Raw genomic sequence first — 22,645 nt, forward strand, 5'->3', positions numbered from 1 at the left:
CATTTCCCTCCAGCCTATCACTTCCCAGCTCTCTACTTTATCCCTCCCCCCACTTCTTATCCCCCCTCGACCATCCCATGTCACTTCACTCCTGATGAAGGGTTTTGGCCCGAAACATCGTTAATACCTCCTCCCATAGATGCTGTCTGGCTTGCTGAGTTCTGCCAGCATTTTGTTTTTTATTCCTCGTATTTGGATATCAAATTGGCTTGTTTGGCAAAGGGGTGGGGAGGGGGGTGGTGAACTGGTATGATTCACGTTCTGGCTGGGCTGAACAACAACAGGTTTATGGAAGGATCACTGCCATTAAAAGGTGTGAGTCCTTCAGTGAATTCTGACTGGCACCATTGTCTGTCAAGTTGGAGTTGATCCTAAAAATGAAGGACAAGCTGTTATAGTCTCTAATATATGTATAGACGGTGCAGCAGCCAACTTATACTGAAAAATCTTCTCCAGTCTCCTGACTGTGAAACATCTTGTGTAAAAGATGTAACCACAATTCAAAGCCCTCCTTCTTGATTTTATAATTTAGTATTGATCTAAACTGATTTGCAAGCTCTACATAAAAATGATATGGCCAAGTTTTTTAAAAAGGACCATCCACACTTTGGATAACCTCAATCATCTTTGAAACGAAAGGCGCCTCTTAATCTGTGGCAGTATCCACTTCATAGCTAAGGCAGATGTTACTCCAACTGGAAAAATTAATTAACCTTACAGTCTCCACTGAACTAGTTTGGTTCCAGTTTAATTAAAAGGCGTAGGAATAAAGGCGTAGGCTATTTTCTACAGGCACTTGGGAGTCTTTGTGCAGGATTCCCTAAAGATTGACTAGGAGGTTGAGTCGGTGGCAAGAAAGGCAAATGTAAAGCTAGCATCCATTTCAAGAAGAGTAGAATATAAAAGCAAGGATGCAAATCTGAGGTTTTGTCAGCACTGGTTAAACTGCACTGAGAGTATAATGAACAGGTTTTGGGCCCTTATTCTAGGAAAAGATGTGCTGGTGTTGGAGAAGGTTCAGAGGAGACCTTCGTGAGAATGATTCACGGAATGAAATGGTTAACGTATGTGGAGCGTTTGAATGGCCCTGGATCTGTACTTGCTAGAGTTCAGAAGAATGAGTGTGATGACAGACCTAAGTGAGGATGGTTAGGACCCGAGTCTAGAATCAAGACACGACACGAGACTGAAATAAAGACAGGGTTCTAAACTTGATACTGCATGAGAACTCAAAGTAGAGCTGATGAATGAGCACTGAAACTCAGTTTGGGTGTTCTTTAAATATTTAAAATCATAGCACCAAAGCAAACCTGCCCATTAGCAGGGCAGCCTGAATCGTTAAAGGGGCTGTGCCACCCATCCATATTTCGGAGAACTCTGGTGCGTGTCATGGCAATGAGGGGAGATCACATTAAAACCTACTGAATATTGAAAGCCCCAGCGAGAGTGGGCATGGAGAGGATGTCACCTATAGTGAGAGAGTCAAAACTCAGAACAGAGGGATATCCATTCAGAACAGAGATGAGGAGGAATTTCTTTAGCCAGAGGGCAGTAAATCTGGGGAATTCATTGCCACAGACAGCTGTGGAGACTAGGCCATTGGGTATATAGGCTCCCGATTAGTCAGGGTATCAAAGGTTATGGGAAAAGGCAGGAGAAGAGAGTTGATATGGAAAATAAATTAGCTATGATCTAATGGCAGAGCAGACTGGACGGGGTGAATGGCTCCTATTTCTTCTGATTTAACCTTCTGCTTTCTTGCTTGAAAATTGGCTGAAAACTGCCGCTACAAACACCATTTGCTGGCCAACAGATGGCTGGGAGAGTACTAAAAGGATATAAACAAATTAAGCCAGCATATAGCATTAGAGCGGCATCTAGTTCTGTGATTCTCTAAATGACAATGGTCACTGAGGTCATTCCAGTGCTAATAGCATCTGATGACACATCACACCGATAACATCATGCAATCTATATTAGGCACACTATTCCACTTCCAATAATAATGGCAACACTAAAGCTCTTTTTAAAATGCTATTCCTCTCAGTAATCACGATCAATGACAGCAAACATACACTGATAACTCCTTTGGTTCAACTTCCCTCTAATTAGAATGAATGGAATTGGATCAAAACCAAACAGGGTTTTACAGAACACAACGTAACAAAAACTTGCTTATTTGCCATGAGACAAAACATGAATATGTTTCCCTCAATAATGTAACACAAAATATGAAGGGATGTAGTTTCCCTCGACAGTGGTCTTGGACTGACTGGCAAGATGGCGCTAGTGATCAATGACGACACCTTGCAGACAGCTTACAGAACTACTAGATACGCTTGTTCTTCTGAACTGGGATTGATTGAAGCCTGTAATTTCCCTTTTAGGAATGTACTTTTTGGCTGAATGATGATCTGGTGCACTGTGATTTCCTGGGGGATTCAGCGCAGGGTGCAGATATGGCCGTCGCTGGGGGTACGTTGCATGGATGGAGCTGTAGTTGGTCGAAGGTTACAAGAGGATATAGACAGGCTGCAGAGTTGGGCAGAAAAATGGCAGATGTAGTTCAAACCGGACAAGTGTGAGGTGATGCATTTTGGAAGGACAAACCAGAAGACTGAGTACAGGATTAATGGTCAATTACTTAAGAGCGTGGATGAACAAAGGGACCTTGGGGTTCAAATCCACACATCCCTCAAGGTCGGTGCACAGGTTGATAGGGTAGTTAAGAAGGCCTATGGGATGCTAGGCTTCATTAACAGGGGGATTGAGTTCAAGAGCAGAGAGGTCATGTTGCAACTCTACAAATCTCTGGTGAGACCGCACTTAAGAGTATTGTGTTCATTTCTGGACACCTCATTATAGGAAGAATGTGGAAGCTATGGAGAAGGTGCAGAGGAGATTTACCAGGATGTTGCTTGGATTGGAGAACAAGTCATATGAAGCAAGGTTAGCAGAGCTGGGACTTTTCTCTTTGGAGCGTAGAAGAATGAGAGGGGACTCGATAGAGGTCTACAAGATTATGAGAGGCATAGATAGGGTGGATAGTCAGTACCTGTTTCCCAGGGCACCAATAGCAAACACCAGAGGGCATATGTACAGAATTAAGGGAGGGAAGTTTAGGGGAGACATCAGGGGTAAGTTTTTTTACACAGAGGGTTGTGAGTGCCTGGAATGACTTGCCAGGGATGGTGGTGGAGGCTAAAACATTAGGGGTATTTAAGAGCCCCTTGGACAGGCACATGGATGAAAGAAAAATGGAGGGTTATGGGGTAGTGTGGGTTTAGTACTTTTTTTTAAGGATTATATGGGTCGTCACAACATGGAGGGCTGAAGGGTCTGTACTGTGCTTTAGTGTTCTATGGTTCTATGGATTCTGAATGCTGGAATACAAACCTGTCATCAGTTCCATTAATTCTGTGCTGATTAAAACGCCGAGCAAAATTAAAATCGACGAGGACGAGAGTGGAAAATGAAAGGGTATTTAGTGCTGTCTGCCAGGGTTTGACTAGTGTCCCTCTTGCTGCTGCCAGTGGAAGGTGCAGGAGTCTTGCATCCCATGCTGCAAGGTTCGATCACCTCAGAGGCTTGTGGTTCCGGGCTATGGATTCACTTCCCACTGTAGTTTAATGTTTAATGTCCTCAGTGCTGAACCCGCTTGACTATTTGCGCGATTTGATCAAGGTCTGCAGCCAGCAACAACAGCACTAAACTAACTCGGCTCCTGCATTGGCTTTACTCGCCTCAACAGCTCATGGTCTCACTTTTGGAGACTCTACAGTTTGAAGTTTAATGTTTTGTGTGTTTTCTGTTCGCGCAATTTGATTTTTTCCCCGTGCGTCTGATGGTCTCGATGTGTGGAGAGATTTCTTTGTTTTGTGGTTGTCTGTGGGGAAGACAAATCTCAATAAATGTACTTGAACTTTGCTTACAGTTCATTCTTTGTTCCAATTTTATTACACAATTGCATACAGGCAGATTTTGAGTTTTTTTATTTGTCAAGTTTGGTTTGCAAAACCAAAATGAATAACGAGTCCAATTTATGCCAGCTCTTAATGTCAATTTGTTAAGGTTAGTGCCTATTAATTTCTGTTAATGCTGAAGATGAAAAAGCCCTCACTTGACTATGATCAGAAGCAAAACATGTATATTTAGAGGAAAACAAGTACAGTGAATCAAAGATAATGAGAATTATATCTTGCATAGAATTATGACCTTGGACTGGGAGCAGCCATCTTACTCAGAATCAGAGAACTTTGTAGTTCTGAAATATGACACAATCAAATATGTGTATTTCTCCAATATACTTCTTACAGTAAAATGAACTAAAAAAGATATTAATTTTAAACAAAAATGAATTTTATAGCACATGTATATTTTCAGGCTGCATCAGTGTTTTAAAACTAATTAATTACTTTGCTAATTTGTCTTTTTGTGACCAATTTGTGTGAAGGATAGAAATTTAAACAGCAGTGGAAAGGATGATTTCTAATGTTACTGGCTAAAGGATCTGTGTCAATCAGGACAGCAGCAGAATGTATCCAAATTCTACCATGGGTACTGGACATTCAGTGGAATAGCTCACCACAGAATGACAGAGAAATAATTTGTGTTCACATTAATTTTTAATACAGTAAACACAACCTAGGGCATATCTTAAGAGTGCTTTCAAATCAATTTTCATTGGGCTATAACACATTAAAGCAGATGACAAAAATTTTGATCAATGGGGTAGATTTTATGGAATAACTTAAAAGAATGAAGAGAAATACAGAGGCAAACAACTTAGGGATGGAATTCCATCATAGGTGTGAACAAGAGGTCAGAATTAGAAGAGCAGAAATATCTTCTAAGTAATGGGGTAAAAAAAAGTTACAGAGAAAGTTTGGACCAAGGCTACCTAGGATTTGGAAAAACAAGGCTGAGAGTTTTTAGAATCAAAGGGTTACTCAGCTTTGAGTAAATGTAACTAGATTTAATGGGTAAACAGCATTGCCTCGAGATAGGACATGGGCAGCAGAGTTAACAACAAACCTCTGGAAGACAGAGCGTACGGGAGACTAGTGAAGACTGGAGGTAATAAAGGCTTGGATTGTTGTGCTCTGTTGCTCAGCACAGATATAGATCGATGATATTTCAGGGATTCCCCTAGTCTCCTGCAACGTATGTCTAACAAAAGGAGACCTTTGTCACTTGTTGAATATGTGATCAACAGCGTCCGCCACTGCCACGTGCCCATGTATCTGCAATGAAAATGAACACACAGCCTTCTGACTTGGCACTGACAAAAATATGCCCATTTCACATGGCTGATACTTCGATACTGAGCATGGAATAAAAAAAAATAACCGTATTAAGCCTTAGAAAGCAGTTAATAGCTGGCAGAATCAGTGTTAGGTGTGAAGAGTTTACAGCCCAGTAATGTAGAACGGTCCATGTGCAAATCAGTTTGTCATGTCCTTAACCACTCAAAGTAACTACAACATACCAGCAAACTACTAGTTGTTGGGAATCTCTCAGCTCAGTCTGGTTCAACCACCAATACGCCACGGCCAAGAAAGCCCACAAATGCCTCTACATCCATTGGAGGCTAAAGGATAAAGAAACGCACCCCTCCCCCAATTAACCCTCAGAGGACATCACACACAAAATGCTGGTGGAACACAGCAGGCCAGGCAGCATCTATAGGGTTGAAGTGCTGTCAACGTTTCGGGCTGAGACCCTTCGTCAGGACTAACTGAAAGGAAAGATAGTAAGAGATTTGAAAGTAGTGGGGGGAGGGGGAAATGCGAAATGATAGAAGACCGGAGGGGGTGGGATGAAGCTAAGAGCTGGAAAGGTGATTGACAAAAGTGATACAGAGCTGGAGAAGGGAAAGGATCATGGGACGGGAGGCCTCAGGAGAAAGAAAGGGGGGGGGGGGAACACCAGAGGGAGATGGAGAACAGGCAAACAACTAAATATGTCAGGGCTGGGGTAAGAAGGGGTGGAGGGGCATTAACGGAAGTTAGAGAAGTCAATGTTCATGCCATCAGGTTGGAGGCTACCCAGCCGGTATATAAGGTGTTGTTCCTCCAACCTGAGTTTGGATTCATTTTGACAATAGAGGAGGCCATGGATAGACATATCAGAATGGGAATGGGATGTGGAATCAAAATGTGTGGCCACTGGGAGATCCTGCTTTTTCTGGCGGACCGAGCGTAGGTGTTCAGCGAAACTGTCTCCCAGTCTGCGTCGGGTCTCACCAATATATAAAAGGCGACACCGGGAGCACCGGACGCAGTATACCACACCAGCTGACTCACAGGTGAAGTGTCGCCTCACCTGGAAGGACTGTCTGGGGCCCTGAATGGTGGTGAGGGAGGAAGTGTAAGGGCAGGTGTAGCACTTGTTCCGTTTACAAGGATAAGTGCCAGGAGGGAGATTGGTGGGAAGGGATGGGGGGAACGAGTGGACAAGGGAGTCGCGTAGGGAGCGATCCCTGCGAAAAGCAGAAGGGGGGGAGGGAAAAATGTGCTCCCGGTGTGGCCTTTTATATATTGGTGAGACCCGACGCAAGGGACTACTGTAAGCGAATCTGAATCTGCTCTGCACGTGACCCAGATTGTAGACACAGCTCAGAACATCACAGAAACCAGCTTCCCCTCTATGGACTCTGTCCATACTTCTTGATGTCTCGGTAAAGAAGTCAGTATAATCAAAGAGCCCACCCACCTGGGATATTCTCTTCCCCTCCTCCATCAAGCAGAAGAATCAAAAGCCTGAAAGCATGTACCAGCAGGTTTAAGGTCAGGTCTACCCCGTTGTTTATCGCATCTCCTTTGAAGCCCCCCACCACCTCAAATGCACACCTTTTAATAACAGACATTTTGACTCTGGGAAAGATACCAGCCATTTGGATTGAAATGCCTGTTCTACCTACGTCTCGTAATTTCATAAATTCTATCATGTCTTCTGTCAATCTTTGCCTCATCAGAGAAGACAACTCAAATTTGTTCAAGCTCCCCTTGTAATACATGCCCTCTAATTCAGAAAGCATGGTGGTAAGCCACTTCTGCACCCTCCACATGCTTTCTATCATGAATGTAATACTCCAGATGAAACCTAATTTTATAAAGCAACTTTATAAAGCAGCAGCACATCTTCCCAACTCTCAAACTCAATTCTTCAAAGATCAAAGTTCAGGTTTATTATTAGAGTACATACATGTCACCACATACAAGTGAGATTCTTTTTCTGTGAGCATACTTATCTAATCTATAGAAAGGCTCCTGTAAACAGGATCAATGGATAACAAACTCTGCAAATGCAGAAATAAATAAATAGCAATAAATAATGAGCATTAAATAACAAGGTATGAGTTCTTAAATGAGTGTAGTTATCCCCTTCATTCAAGAGCCTGATGTTTGAGGGGTAGTAACTGTTCTTGAACCTGGTGGTGCAAATCCTGAGGCTCCTGTACTTTCTACCTGATGGCAGCAGCGAGAAAAGAGCATGGCCTGGGCGGTGACGACCTTTGATGGTGGATGCTGCTTTTCTATGACAAAGTTTCATGTAGACGTGCTCAATGGTTGGGAGGGTTTTACCCATGACGTACTAGGCCGAATCCACTACCTTTCGTAGGAATTTCCGCTCAAAGGCATTGGTGTTCCCATACCAGACTGTACTGTCAGCACACTTCCCACCACATACCTATAAAGGTTTACCAAGGTTTTTGATGATATGTCGAATAATGGCAGACTCCTGAAGAAGTAAAGGCATTGTCGTGCTTTCCTCACAATAATATTTATATGATAGGTCCAGGACAGGTCCTCTGAAATAGTATCACCCAAGAATTTAGAGTTTCTGAACCTCTCCACCTCTGATCCTCCAATGATTACTGGCTCATGGACCTCTGGTCTACCTCTCCTGAAGTCTACAGTCAGTTCCTTGGGCTTATTGACATTGAGTGAGAGGTTGTTGTTATGACATCACTCAGCCAGATTTTCAATCTCTCTCCTGTATGCTGATTCATCACCACCTTTCATTCTGCTCACAACAGTGGCGTTGTCAAACCTGTATATGGTGTTGGAGCTGTACTTAGCCTCACAGTCATAGGTGTAAAGCAAGCAGAGCGGAGGCTAAGTACACATTCCCGCAATGCTCCTGTGCTGGAGACTGAGGAGGAGATGATTTTGGCAATCGAGTAATAAAGACAAGCAGGCCTTTATAAAGGTGGTGTAGTAGTGTAGCACTTAGCTCAACGCTTTACAGTACCAGCAACCCGGGTTCAATTCCTGCCGCTGTCTGCAATGTTTTTAATGCTCTCCTCGTGACCGCATGTGTTTCCTCCAGGTACGTAAACTGGCCATGGTAAATTGTCCCGTGATTAGGCTAGGATTAAATCAGGGGTTGCTGGTTGATGCAGCTCGAGGGCCTGTTCGTCATTGTACCTTAATAAATAAATAAATATGCCTTTCCCATCCTATCAACTTGCATGGCCTCTTTTGTGAGTTATGGACTTGGATCCCAAGATCCCTGCTACGCCAACAATGCTAAAGGTCCTGCCACTAACTGTGTATTTACCCTTTAGCTCTGATCTCTCAAGATGCAACATCTCACACTTGCCCAGGTTCAACCCCATCTGCCATTTCTCTGCCTGTATCTCCAACCAATCTGTACCCTTTGGCATCCCTTCATCATTATCCACAACACCCTCAATCTTTGTGTCGTCTGCAAACTTACTAACCCACTCACCCACGTCACAGGTCCCAATACTGATCCCTGTAAAACAATACTAGTCCAGCAACCATTGCCCCCTATCTTCAATGGCAAGTCAATCTTCAATCCAAATGGCCAAGTCACATACATCTTAATCTTCTGGATGAGTCTATTATGAGGGACCTTGTTGAATGCCTTACTAAGATCCATGTAAGCAACATCTACAGTTCACAAACAAGAGAAAATCTACAGATGCTGGAAATCCAAGCAACACACACAAAATGCTGGAGGAACACAGCAGGCTAGGCAGCATCTGTGGAAAAAAGTACAGTCGACTTTTCGGGCCAAAACCCTTTGGCAGGACTGGTTCCACCTTCATCGATCACCTTCACCACCACCTTGAAAAACTTCTACTGTGTAACATCTTTAAAAAAATATGGGCTAAAGTCTGATGGGGTTTCAGCAGTTCAGAAAATCTGCTAGACCAGCACTACAGAGGTCCTGGGTGTTCCTGGGTTTTGTATATCTAGATAAACCATTTGTTGCAGAAGGTAATTACCGACGGCAGATGGGAGAGGTGTGGTTACTCTTGCTACCTGGGTGTACATATTCACACTTGCTCAGAAATGATCATGCTCATCACTAATTCCAAGTTATTTACAAACTAGGTGATGCTTAGATTCATCCAAACAATGGCTCCAAAAATAAGGCAAAGAAAGAGTGAATCTAATCAGGACAAAAAAAAAATCACAAACAAAGGTGCAGTTGAGCCAAAGAAATTCAGCAGAGGACTTAGTGCAAGAGCAGCACTTAGGCCATGGAGACAGGATAGATAATCAGCTTATCAAGTTCACAACTCCTAGCAAAACTTCAAATTCCTAACTCATTGGTTTAAAAACAAGGGAGCACTGAATCTGCTGCGATAAGTTAACTCACAGGTCATGACTTTGATCAAAGTATGACAACAGTTGGTGGTCCTGTTTGTTGTATGAAAAAAATATCAACAGAGTCCCATAATTCTGAGGTTAAACACAAAACTGTAACTTTGTGATTGCCTTTTACAATCATACCTTTCGACAGCAGATTATGTAACTTTTTTTTATAATCACCATCGTGACATTAAAGCACAGCAATAAAATTGGGCAGCATGATTTCACAAAGAACAATTTGACATCAGTTATGATGATACAAGAATAAACCCAAGCTAGAACAACAGAGAATCACTGCCCCATTCAGCATAGCAATGTTACCATCCCCTTTACATCCACATAAAAAGTCTCAACCACAAGATAAACCTTTTGCCTTTCCTCAATACTACATTAGCAGAAAACTCACACCCAAGTTGCTGAGGTAGGACTTGAGTAGGACTTTTTGACCCAGAGGAAGCCCAACGTGTGTATTTTACAATTTCCATCAAGTCAAGTCAAATTTATTTATAAAGCACATTTAAAAACAACCCATGTTGACCAAAGTGCTGTGCAAACCGTAACAGATAGCTAAAATCACAAATACAAAAAACACAGATATAAACAACACGAGCCTAGGCACAAGCCAAAAATCAGCCACATCAGGCAGATTCAAAAGCTAGTGAATAAAGGTAAGTTTTGAGCCTGGATTTAAAAGAGGCAATGGAGGGGGCAGATCTGATAGGGAGGAGAATGCTGTTCCACAGTCTAGGGGCTGCACCAGCAAAGGCGCGGTCACCCCTGAACTTAAATTTAGATCGCGGGGCAACCAGGAGCCCCAGGTCAGCCGACCTGAGGGACCTGGAAGTAGAATAAGGGGTTAGAATGTCTGCAATATAGGAGAGAGCCAGCCCATTTAGGGCTTTATAAACAAACTACAGATAACCTTAAAATCAATTCTAAACCGTTCTGGTAGCTAGTGGAGAGAGGCCAGGATAGAAATAAGATGGTCCCTCTTCCGGGCTCCTGGCACGTTTACCTTCTGGAGACCGAAGAAACTGCAAATACTGCCAGCCGTAGCAGCAAACGATGCACTCTGGAAACTCAGCGGGCCCAGCAGTATCCGGGGAGGAAAAGGAATTGCTGACCCTGCAGGGTCTCAAACTGAAACGTCAACATTTCCCTGCTGGACCCACTGGGTCCCATTTATATCCGAGAAAATCAACCATCAGCACTTTGCTTCTTTTTTAATACTACCTTCTTTTCAACCAAGAGTAGCTACAGCAAAAAGAAACGTCAGCACCCATTATTTTAAGAGCAAAGACGAGGAAATCTGCAGATGCTAGAAATTCAAACAACACACACAAAATGCTGGTGGAACACAGCCGGCCAGGCAGCATCTACAGGAGAAGCACTGTCGACGTTTCGAGCCGAGACGTCAGACGAAGGGTCTCGGCCCGAAACGTCGACAGTGCTTCTCCTATAGATGCTGCCTGGCCTGCTGTGTTCCACCAGCATTTTGTGTGTGTTGTTTGAGCACCCATTATTTGTTTGGAATGGCCTGAAACCAGGAAAGAAATTATGTTAAGTTCTTTTTCTCTGGCCCTCTGTGTATATTTAATAAAGCTAAGGCAATGGAGACTCTTGCATTTCGTTTCATTTCACTTCACTGAACAGTCAGGAGGTTAATACCCTAAGCAGGTGAGCCATGTGTGCATCGCACCGCCCACCGTTTGTCCCGCCTCCAGCCCGATGACATCAGCGGTCTGCCCGTTCCCGATTGGCTACTCAAGCTGCTCCGCTGTCCAGGTAGACGTCCGACTGTAATCAGCCTGGTCGTCGCTCTAGGCAGCGGACACACACACACACTGACGCGCCGCTGTGAAGGCAGTTGACGGCAAATGAGCCAAACGCTAGTTTGTCTTTTACCTCATGTGGCGTCAGTGCCCCCTCTCCCCTGGACCCCGCGGCGCTGCCCACTCGCCCTCGGACAGGCAGTCCCGTTACCCCGCATGCGCAGCAGCACCGCACTATGTGCGCACGCGCGGGGGGAGAGGGGAGGAAAATCTCCGGGGCTTCTCCCACCGACAGCGTGATGACGCCAGGACGCACTCAGCAGGAGTCGAGGAGGAGTGCGACCGTGCCCCTAATGGAAGGACTAGGCACTGCTGGGGGGGCATTGCAGAATCGACCAGAGCTGTCAACTTCATCAACTCTCCAAATAGCTATGGTAGTGCTGCTCCTCAAAATAAATTTACAGGGTACTTTTACACAGAGGCCTCCGGATACCTTTAAATAATTTACAAGCACTGTCACCTTTAAAATGTAGGAAACGTGGGACCTAGTCACAAGCAGTTCTGTTCTGATACAGCAAGTAGGAGGTGATGCGAAAGAAATTGGTAGAGTTGCAAAGAAAAGCACCCAAGGATAGAGAGGGGAAAGATCAGCTGGGAAATTGGCTGGAACAGTGGCCAATGATAACCCAGCAAATATGACGAGTGCTGTACTTGCCCCTACATCTCCTTCCTCACCACTATTCAGGGCCCAAAAGCAATCACTCAGGTGAGGTGACACTTAACATGCAAGTCTGCCAGTCATCTATGGTATCTGGTGCTCCCCTCTCCCTCCTCCTCTTTTCCTATTTCTATTGTTTCCCCTCTTAACCCTGCCCCATTCTCCTCACCTATCACCTCCTTCCCTTTCTTCCATTGGCCACTGTCCCCTCCAATTAGACTCTTTCTTCTTCAGCTCTTTACCACTTCAACCTATCCCCTCCCTGCTAGTTTCTTACTTCATCTCCCTCTCTCATCCACCAACTTACCCCTCACCTTGTCTCACCTACTATCTTGTACTCATTCCCCTCCCCCACTTTCTTAATCTGCTCCCTTGTTTTCCAGTCCTGAAGAAGGATCTTGGCTCAGAAATCAGACTATTTATTCCCCTTCCTAGAGGCTGGCTGATGTGCTGAGTTCTTCCAGCATTTTGGAGCTTTGAGCACAGTCAATCAAGAGATCAGAAACCTTTGAAGACATAGTCCACTCGGGTTCGCCGAATGAGTAGAAAAGGCAGCGACTCGCGGCTGTCTGGTGCTTTGAACAGCAGCCAATTAGCGTTCTGAATTGATTGACAAGACCATATTAAGGTAAGGTGGGGCAAGAGGAGTGGCCATTGTTGCAGTGGTCACAATTAGAGTGTTTTTTTGAGGCTTCAGTCAGAGAAGGCAAAATAAAAAGCTGTAGGTAGAGTTTTTTAAAAATTGTTTTTCCTCCTTTATAGTTGCTCAGTTGGGAACGGTAATGATGCCAGGAGGGATCCTTGCAGGATGTGGGGAGGCGGGGAGTCCTCAGTGTCCCCGATGACCACACCTGTGAGAAGCCCATCCACTTTAAGGAGTCAGAGCTAGAACTAGATGCACTCCAGATCAGTCGGGAGGCTAAGAGGGTGATAGATAAGGCCATTTAGAGAGGTGGTGACACCCAAGGTGCAGGACACAGGAAGTTGGGTGACAGGAAGGAGAAAGTGCTGAATACCCTTGTGGTCATCCCCCTCAACAACAGCTTTACCACTTTGGATGCTGTTGGTGATTGGGGGGGGGGGGGGGGGGGCGGGGGTTGTATGACCTAACAGAGGAAAGTCACAGTAGTCAGGTCTCCTGCACTGAGTCTGCTTATGTGACTCAGAAGGGAAGGCAGGAGCAAAGGAGAGCTATGATTAGGAAACAAAAGGTTGAGCATGGTGCAACTAATGTCCTGAACTGCGTATATTTCAATGCAACTATTGTAGGAAAGGCAGATGAGGTCGAGGCATGGATCAATACTCGGAATTATGATATTGGCGCCATTAGTGACACTTGGTTGCAGAAGGGGCAGGACTGGCAGCTCAATATTCTGGGGTGCTGTTGTTTTAGACACGACCAACTGGAGGGATTAAAGGAGAAGGAAGGGTGGCAGTACTATTTAATGAAAATGTCACAGCAGTCAGGACTGACTGGAGAACTCGCCTAGTGAGGCACTATGGGTGGAATTGAGAAATAAGAAAGGTATGACCACATTAATGGGGCTATATTACAGACCACCAGACAGTCCAAGGGATTTAGAGAAACAAATTTGTAGAGAGATTGCAGACTGTTGCAAGAAACACAAGGTTGTAGAAAAGGTGATTTTAACTTTTCATATATATTGACAGGGACTCTGATATTGTAAAAAGGACTACTTGGAGAAATGCTTGTCAAAGGTGTTCAGGAAACTTTCCTTTAATCAGTACCTACAGCTGCATGAAAAAGTTTGTGAACCACCTGCAATTACCTGACTTTCTACATTAATTACTCATAAAATATGGTCTGATCTCATCTGAGTCACAATAATAGTCAAACACAATTCACGTCTTTATTTAACTCGTCGTTTAGTCATTCACAGACCAGGCTGGAAAAAGTATGCGAACCCTTGTATTTAATAACTGGTAGAACCTTCTTTAGCAGCAATAACCTCCACCAAATGTTTCCTGTAGCTGCTGATCAGACTTGCACAATGGTGAGGAGGAATTTTAGACTATTCCTCCATTGAAAACTGTTTCATTTCATTAATATTTCTGGGATACCTTGCATGAACAGCCCTCTTCAGGTCATGCCACACCATCTCAATTGGGTTAAGGCCTGTCCTCTGACTTGGCCATTCCAAAACATGAATTTTCTTTCTTTTTTAAAAAAAACCATTCTGTTGTTGATTTACTCTTGTGTTTCAGATCATTGTCTTGTTGCATTATCCAGCTTCTATTAAGCTTCAGCTGATGGACCGTTACCCTGACATACTCCTATAAATTGTCTTGATACAATTTTGAATTCATTGCTCCCTCAATGATTGCAAGCTCTCTGGGCCAAACAGCCCCAAACCATGATGCTCCTTCCACCATGTTTCACAGTTGGATGAGACTTTGGTGTTGGTGTGCAGTGCCCTTTTTCCTCCAAACATAGCAGTATGCATTTCTGCCAAAAAGTTCAACTTTGTCCACAGAACATTGTCCCAGAAGCATTGTGGAACATCCAGGTGGTCATTTGCAAATTTGAGAAGTGCAGCAATGTTCTTTGGAGAGCAGTGGTTTCCTCCATGGTATCCTTCCATGAACACCGTTCTTGTTTGGTGTTTTTTTTAATATAGTGGACACATGAACAGAGACTTTAACAAATTCTGGAGATCTCTGCAGGTCTTTTGCTGTTACCCTTGGGTTCCTTATCACCTCCTTCAGCATTTCACTCTGTGCTGTTGGTGTGATCTTTGCAGGATGCCCACTCCTAGGGAGAGAGCAACAGTACTGGGTTTCCTCCATTTGAAGACAATTTACCTTACTGTGGACTGATGAACACTCAGGTCTTTAGAAATGCTGTTGTAGCCTTTTCCAGCTTCATGCATCTCTACAATTCTTCTTTTAAGGTCCTCTGAAAGTTGCCTTGATCAAGGCATGGTGCACATAAACAGATCATTCCTGAGAAGAGCAGGTTCTGTCAGTAACCTGACATTGTCTTTTTCTATAGGGCAGGGCACCTCTGCAAACCACATCTCCAATCTCATCTCATTGCCTGGTACACTTGCCTCCAAATAGCCTTTGTAGAAGGCATTACGGCAGAGGTTCACATACTTTTTTTTGAACCTGGACTGTGATTGTTTAAATGGTGTACTCAGTATTGATGAGATTTGTTTGTGTGTTATCAGTTTAGGCAGATTGTCTCTCTCTGTTATTGTGACAGATGAAGATCAGACCACATTTTCTGAGTAATTAATGCAGAAAACCTGGTAACTACAAAGGGTTCACAAACGTTTTCTTGCCACTGTACGTTCCAATGAGAGAGATGTCCCTATCTCTCTCTCTCTCTCAGCAGGCAAGCACATCATAGACAGGAGCTACAAGGAGGTAGTCAGCCCTAAGATGCAGGATGCAGGTATTTGGGTGACTGTCAGGACAGAGAAAGGGAATAGGCAGCCAGTGGAGGGTACTCCTGTGGCCATTTCCCTTGATACTAAGTACTGTATAGTGCTTTGGATAATGTGGGGGAGGTGACCTACGCACTAGGGAGAAGCCACAGTGACCGCGTCTTTGGCGCTGAGTCTGGCTCTGTGATTCAGAAGAGATATGGGGAGAAGGGGATTTCATAATTAGAGGAGGAGACAGGAGTTTCTGTGGATGTGCAAAAAGAAACACAGATGGCACTTTGCCTCACAGGTGCCAGAGTCAGGGATGTCTTCGATGGAGTCCAGAGCATACTAAAGGGGGAGGGTGAGCAACCAGAAGTTGTGATACATATTGGTATCAATGACATACCTGTACGTAGGAAAAGGAAGCAGGTCCTGAAGAGAGAATGCAGGGAGTTAGGTAGAAAGCTGAGAAGCAGGACTTCCAGGTGTATTAATCTCTGGATTGCTACCTGTGCCACAAGCCAGTGAGATTAAGAATAGGACGATTTGGCAGATGAATGCATGGCTGAGGAATTCGTGCAGGGTGCAGGGTTTCAGATTTCTGGATCTTTGGGATCTCTTCCGGGGAGGGTATGACCTGTACAAAGAGATGGGTTACACCTGAACCCGAGAAAGACCAATGTTCCTGCTGACAGATTTCTTAGAACTGTTGGGAAGAATTTGACAGGGAATGGGAACCAGTGTGATAGGGCTGACGACGGGGCAGTTGATACACAAGTAGATGCAGCGTGTAGTGAGAGTGTGAGGAAGGACAAGCAGATGATAGGGCAAATTTGCAGTCTGTGCGGACCAGAAATAACATCCCCTCACTGACAATCAACACCGGCACACCTCAAGGATGTGTGCTTAGCCAACTGTTCTACTCTCTCCACACCCACGACTGTGTGGCTAGGCACAGCTCAAACACCATTTATAAATTTTCCGACGCAATTATTGTTGGCAGAATTTCAGGCGTTGATGAGGGGGTGTACAGGAGTGAGATAGATCAACTGGTTGAGTGGTGTCACAGCAACAGCCTTGTATTCAAAGTCAGTAAGCCAAGGAAATGCTTGTAGACGTTAGGAAGGGGAAGTCCAGTCCTCATCGAGGGATCAGAAGTGGAAAGGAAGAGCAGTTGAAAGTTCTCCAAGGATCTATTCTGTGTCCAACATATTGATGCAATTACAAAGCGGCATGACAGTGGTTACATTTCATTAGGAGCTTGAGGAGAATTAGTATGTCATCAAAGATGTAGGGGCCAGAGGGGGTCACGGAGACAGGGAGAGGTGTAGGGGTGTTGCAGAGTCAGGAAAGGATGTAAGGGCTGGAGGGGATCACAGAGGTGGAAAGCACTGTAGGGACTGGAGGGGCCGGAAGATGTTACAGGCATGGGGAGGGGCGTAGGGGCTGGTGGGTGTCACAGAGGCAGACAGTGGTGTAGAGGCCAGAGGGTGTCACAGAGACAGAGAGGGGTGTGGGTCTGGAGGGTGTTACAGGGACAGGGAGGGGTGTAGGAGTCAGAGGGTGTTACAGACACGGAGAGGGCTGTAGGGATCAGAGGGTGTTAACAGACAGAGGGAGGGGTGTGTGAATCACCACTGAATTTCGGTGTGATGGTGACAATGGTAATCCATCATTCCCTAAGTTTTATTACCCTACCAGGGCTTTCAACAGGGTTAGTCACAATATCCTCCCCATATCATCCTCCAGCTAGTTACTGGCATAGATACAATGGCCCGAATGGCCTCATCCTATGCTGTAACCACGTACATCCCAGATTCTCCTTAAAACCTGTTTTGATTAAATCTTTGCAACCATCATTCCAGTGACATTGAAGGCAACAGTAACCCGCCTAAGTGACCATCTTCTGGAGGCATTAACCTCGATCATTATGAAATGCTTTGAGCGGGTAGTCATGAAGCACATTAAAGCCTTACTTCTGGCTACACTGGATCCCTCTGAGTTCACTTATCACTCGAATCGACCCACTGATGATGCAATGGCCTCTGCCGTCCACTCTGTCCTGTCCCACCTGGAAAATGGGGTCTCATATGCCAGGCTGCAGTTTTTAGACTTCCGTTCGGTGTTTAACACCATCATGCCCCAGAAACTGGTGGGGAAACTGGGTCTCAACACTTCTTAACAGAGAGGCCACAGTTTGTCCGTGAGGGCAGCAACGCCTCTTGTCCCATTACGCTGAGCACTGGCGCTCCCCCAGGGCTGCTCACACTGCTAACGCATGACTGCGTCACAGGATCCAGCTCAAACCGTGTCATCAAGTTTGTGATGACACAACAGTGGTTGACCTCATCAACAATGACGATGAATCGTAGTAGTACAGAGAAGAAGTGGAGTAGCCGGTGGACTGATATGAGAAAACAACCCAAGTCTGAACGGGGAGAAGACTAAGGAAATCATTGTGGACTCCAGGTGCAGATGAACCATCCCCCTCGACAACTACATGGCTCCTCCCCAGAGAGAGTTAAGAGCACTAAGCTCTTGGGAATTCACATCACAGATGCCCTTACCTGGTCCCTTAATGTCATCTCCCTGAACCAGGTAGTACAACAGTGTCTCCACCTCCTAAGGAGATTGAGGAAAGCCAGGATCCCCCTCATTTTAACTGAATTTTATAGGAGCACCACTGAGAGCACTCTGCAAGCTGCATCTCCATCTGGTGTGGGAGCAGCAGGGCATCAGACCAGAAATCCCTACAAAGAACTGTGACAATGGCTGAGAGGATCACAGGATTCACCCTACCATCCATCAGGGGCATTTATCAGGAGCGCTGAGTACGTAGAGCCCTTAGTTTTATTAAGGATCCCACCCATCCATCCAGCATCTTGTTTGACGCTCTACCATCAAGCAGGAGATTCCGAAGTATGAAAACAAGAACGGTCAGGGTGCGAAACAGTTTCTTCCCTCAGGCCATCAGGGTCTTGAACTCCCTGCCGCTTCGCTTTCAAAGTGTCACTGATTAATCTGTTCTGTACCTTACAATATTTAATTTATGCACTTTACCTTGTTTATTTATGTGCAATTCATCTGTAGATTTCATCCTTACTTTCATATGTGTAATAATATGTTATGTGTACTCTACTGCTTCACAGCCTGGTTCAGAGAAACATTTCGTTTGACGGTTAAATGACAATACAATGACTTGACTTGATTTTGGTCTCCTGCCTTGATATCACCTTACCTGAGTCAGTTTGTTTAATAATCCTATGAAGCTCCTTTTTTTTCCTTTCTTACAACGATGGCTCAGTAAGTTTAAACCACTGATGTTGTCAATGGACCGTGTTGCCTCTATAACAAATGTTACTCCATTTCAAACAGTAGTCCCAGAGATTTCAAAGAAAGTGATTCAAATCCTTGCGTCAGGAGGTGTTTGTTGACCAGCAGCTTTCCCAACTCGATGCAAATTTGGAAAACAAATTGGAATTGCTTTCATGGACAGTGGCCAGAGAAATAGAGTGACGGCCAGCTAGATGCTGCCAGAGGTAATTTAGAAGAGTATAGCACAGTAGAGGCCCCAAGGCCCATGATAATTTTCTTTTCTAATTATTTGGTGAACCTGTGGAACTCTCTAGCGCAGAGAGCAGTCCAAGTTAAAAGCATTGAATTTGGAGTTGCAGCATCACACAGCACAGAAACAGGCCATTTGGCCCATCGCATCCATGTACCTAGTTACACTTGTCCATTTACCTGTACTGGGTGGATGATCGATGCCTTGGTGATTCAAGTGCTTGTCCTGATGCTTATTAAATGTTGTGGGAGTCTCTGCCTCCAGCTCCTCTTCAGGCAGCATGTTCTGGACCCCAACCACTCTCTGGGTGGGAAAAACTATTCCCCCCCCCCACTCCTTCCTTTTGAGATGCCCCAACCATGGGAAAACAATTTTTATCTTACTTATCCATATATCTGCCTCATAATTTTACACAACTCCATCAGGTCACACATCAGCTCCCTCAGCTCCAGGGTAAACAAAGCTATCCTAATCAGCCTCTCCTTGTAACTGTCCAGGCAACATCCTGGTGAATCCCTATGCACCCTCTCCAGCATGATAGCACCCACGACAATCAGGACTGCACAAATTACCTCCAGTAATGGCCTAAACAAAGTCTTGCATTCCTGGAGGTGTTAAATATTGTTCTTGGAGCTGGAAGAAGAGGGATTAGAGCAGAAAGCTTGAACAAGGTACTGAATTCAAAACAATTAGCCATGAACATACTAAATGGCGGAGCAGTCTCAGGGGGCTGAGTGCCTCTTATTTTTCCACATTTCCACATAAAGATGGTGTTTGTATGTCACATGCATCGTCTTCCAAAGCACACTATAGATATCTGAAGCTGCAAAACTTTGCAGACATACAGAGAACGCATGGGAGATGGGATTAACTGGATGGGCAAATGGATTCCTTCTGTGCTGGATGTACCAGAATTTCACCGTGACTGAGAACTTACAGGTCTAATTTAGAGTATGTGTGGCGGGAGCTGGCTTTACTCTGCGTGATGCCAGAACTTCAGGTGCAAACAAAAGCATGAAACTGAAGTGCATCTTTACTCAAGAGATAGTGTAGAATTGGCCTCGATTATGTTGTAATGACCTTAGACATTAGTGAGACTGCACTTGGACTACTGTGTAGTTTTGGTCTTCTCGTTATCGGAAAGATTATTAAATTAGAAAGTGTGCATTAAGGATCAACCACAACGTTGCCTGGACTTGGGGCCTGAGTTACAAGGGGAGGTTGTGTAGGCTAGGACTTTATTCCTTGGACCACAAGAAATTGAAAGACATCTCATAAAGTACAACTCCACCAAGAACAGTCCCAAGCCCAGCTGTGAAAGGAGGAGGGTTGGGCATGGGGCTAGCAAACCCATCCCGTAAAAACCCGGAGCTACAGAAATGCCAACAGAAGCTCCTGGGAGAAGGAGGACTTCCGCCTAGAAGAGGCATGAAGTTGTGTGGTAAAAGCAGTAGGTCCATGGAAGCCACAGGGGCAATCAGCCTGCTATCATCCAGGGCAACTTGAAAGACTGGCCCAGGAGACTCGGGCCTCTGGTGAGTGGCTGTCGCTGGCCTCTGCCCCAGATGGGGTGATGGGCTAACTACTTATAGAGGTATGAGGGGCACTGACAGGGCAAAAGCACATTGTCTCTTCCCCAAGGCAAGGGTGCTAAAAACAAGGGGAGACAGGTACAAGATCAGAGGCAAGAGATTTAAAAGGGAGATCAGGAGCAGCTTCTTCAAAGGGTGGTTTGCATTCAGAATGAGCTGTGAGAAATAGAGATTGAGGCAGGTACATTAGCAACATGATCTAGGTAGGTACATACATATGAGATGAGTAGTGGGCAGATGGGACTAGCTCTTTGGGCAATGCATTCAGTATGAATTTACCTGGAGGGCCTGTTTCCATTGTGAGGCTGTGAGACTGTTCCAGTTGCTCTGAGCTTCATGTCTGTGAGTTCTGCGACAATTTGTCCCTGTGTGATGAACTGACGCCGAAGCTGTGGGCCTGCTACGGGCACTGTGTCTACGGACTCACTTTCGCTCTGAATGCTGTTGCTTGCTTTTACTGTCGGCATGATTTGAGTTTTTTTCCCCTCAGTCTTTCAAACTGTCTTGGATAATAGAAGGTTGGCTTTTTTAAAAATATGGGTTCTTTTGAGTTTTTTGTTTTGTGGCTGCCTGTAAGCAGGTGAATCTCAGGGTTGTATAATTTATATATAATTTGATTATGAATGTACTGTGAACTTCGTAGGACTCTATGATCTCCACTTATGGGTGACATGATCCTGCACTTCTCGGGGACATTTGTGTGTCTACTGATATGATATATTGTTTTTTGCTTCTGTTTTTGTGCTGATAAGACAAACGATTATGGGATGAAACTCAGCAAACCCAGAGCACGAGGTGGACTGAGGAGAAATAATCCCAATCCAACTCATATACAGCAACTAATGGTGGCTTTATGCTTTGAAAAGCCTCCCACAAAGCCACATTATTCTATTATTCCATGGTAGCGTAGTAATTACTGTAACACTTGACGTTGCCAGTGATTGGAAAATCATGGTTCAATTCCCACCTCTGTTTGTAAGGAGTTGGTGCATTTTCCCTGTAACCACGCGGTTTTCTTCTGTGTGCTCTACTTTCTCCCACATTTCAAAGCCGTACAGGTTAGTGTTATTAAGTTGTGGGCATACTACGTTAGTGCCAGAAGCATTGTGACACTGTGGGATGCCTCCAGCACATCCTCAGACTGTGTTAGTCATTGATACATTTACTGTACGTCTCGATGCATGGTACACGTGACAAATAAAGCTCATCTTTTTTCTTATCCTTCAAAAACTGGTTTCAGGTGGCAAAGTACAGTAGCTAGTCTAGGAGTCAAAGCCCTGTCCACAGAGACACAGCCAGGCACAACAGAGCTGAACCAACATATGGACAAGCTGTACAAGTATATCCTCTAGGAAGTGCAGATCACAAGACTCTTGCCAACTTCAGCTTGCAACATCCTCAGAGTGATAATATTCTATTTTGTGTAGAGTTAGTGGTTTATTAGACAAGGAAGTTTAACACTCATTATGAAAACATTCCTCCAAAATGTAGGGAGCATCTTCCAAAACAGCAAGAGGCACTTTGTAGGGGTGTCAGTGTCACACACCCAAGCTGCGTGGATCAGCACTAAATATATTCAAGGGCAAAGTATAATTTTGAACACTGGATGTCAGTAATGTGAAGATTAATTAAACTAGAGCAATGCCTGCTGGGAACTTAGGCTCTTATGAAAACATAGGAACTTGATTAAAATTGAGAACATCTCTCGCCTTTCTTCATGCCTGTACTTCTGGGATCTGGATAGTTACCAAACTGAGGTTGCAAGCAGCCAAAGCCACAGGCGAGAGGAGAGAATGATATTTACGAGTCATCCTCAATTCTGGTGCAATTCTGTTGCAATTCAAGCGAAAGATGTTGGTCAACTGACACCTCCTGACATAAGGATTTGAATCACTGAGTTTGAAATCTCTGGGGCCAATGCAACCCATGACTACTGTTTGAAATGGAGCAACATTTGTTACGGAGGCAGCAAGGCAC

The 22,645-nt window shown here is 44.6% G+C and overlaps 1 protein-coding gene across 1 annotated transcript in view; it reads right to left on the reverse strand.

Moving 5' to 3' along the window:
* The window catches only part of LOC140740204 (uncharacterized), a 97,591-nt gene that overhangs the window by 21,136 nt on the left and 53,810 nt on the right, over positions 1-22,645 (reverse strand). The gene's annotated exons all lie outside the window — the stretch shown is intronic.

Source organism: Hemitrygon akajei, chromosome 16 (assembly GCF_048418815.1).
Source record: "Hemitrygon akajei chromosome 16, sHemAka1.3, whole genome shotgun sequence".
Classification (NCBI taxonomy): Eukaryota; Metazoa; Chordata; class Chondrichthyes; order Myliobatiformes; family Dasyatidae; genus Hemitrygon; species Hemitrygon akajei.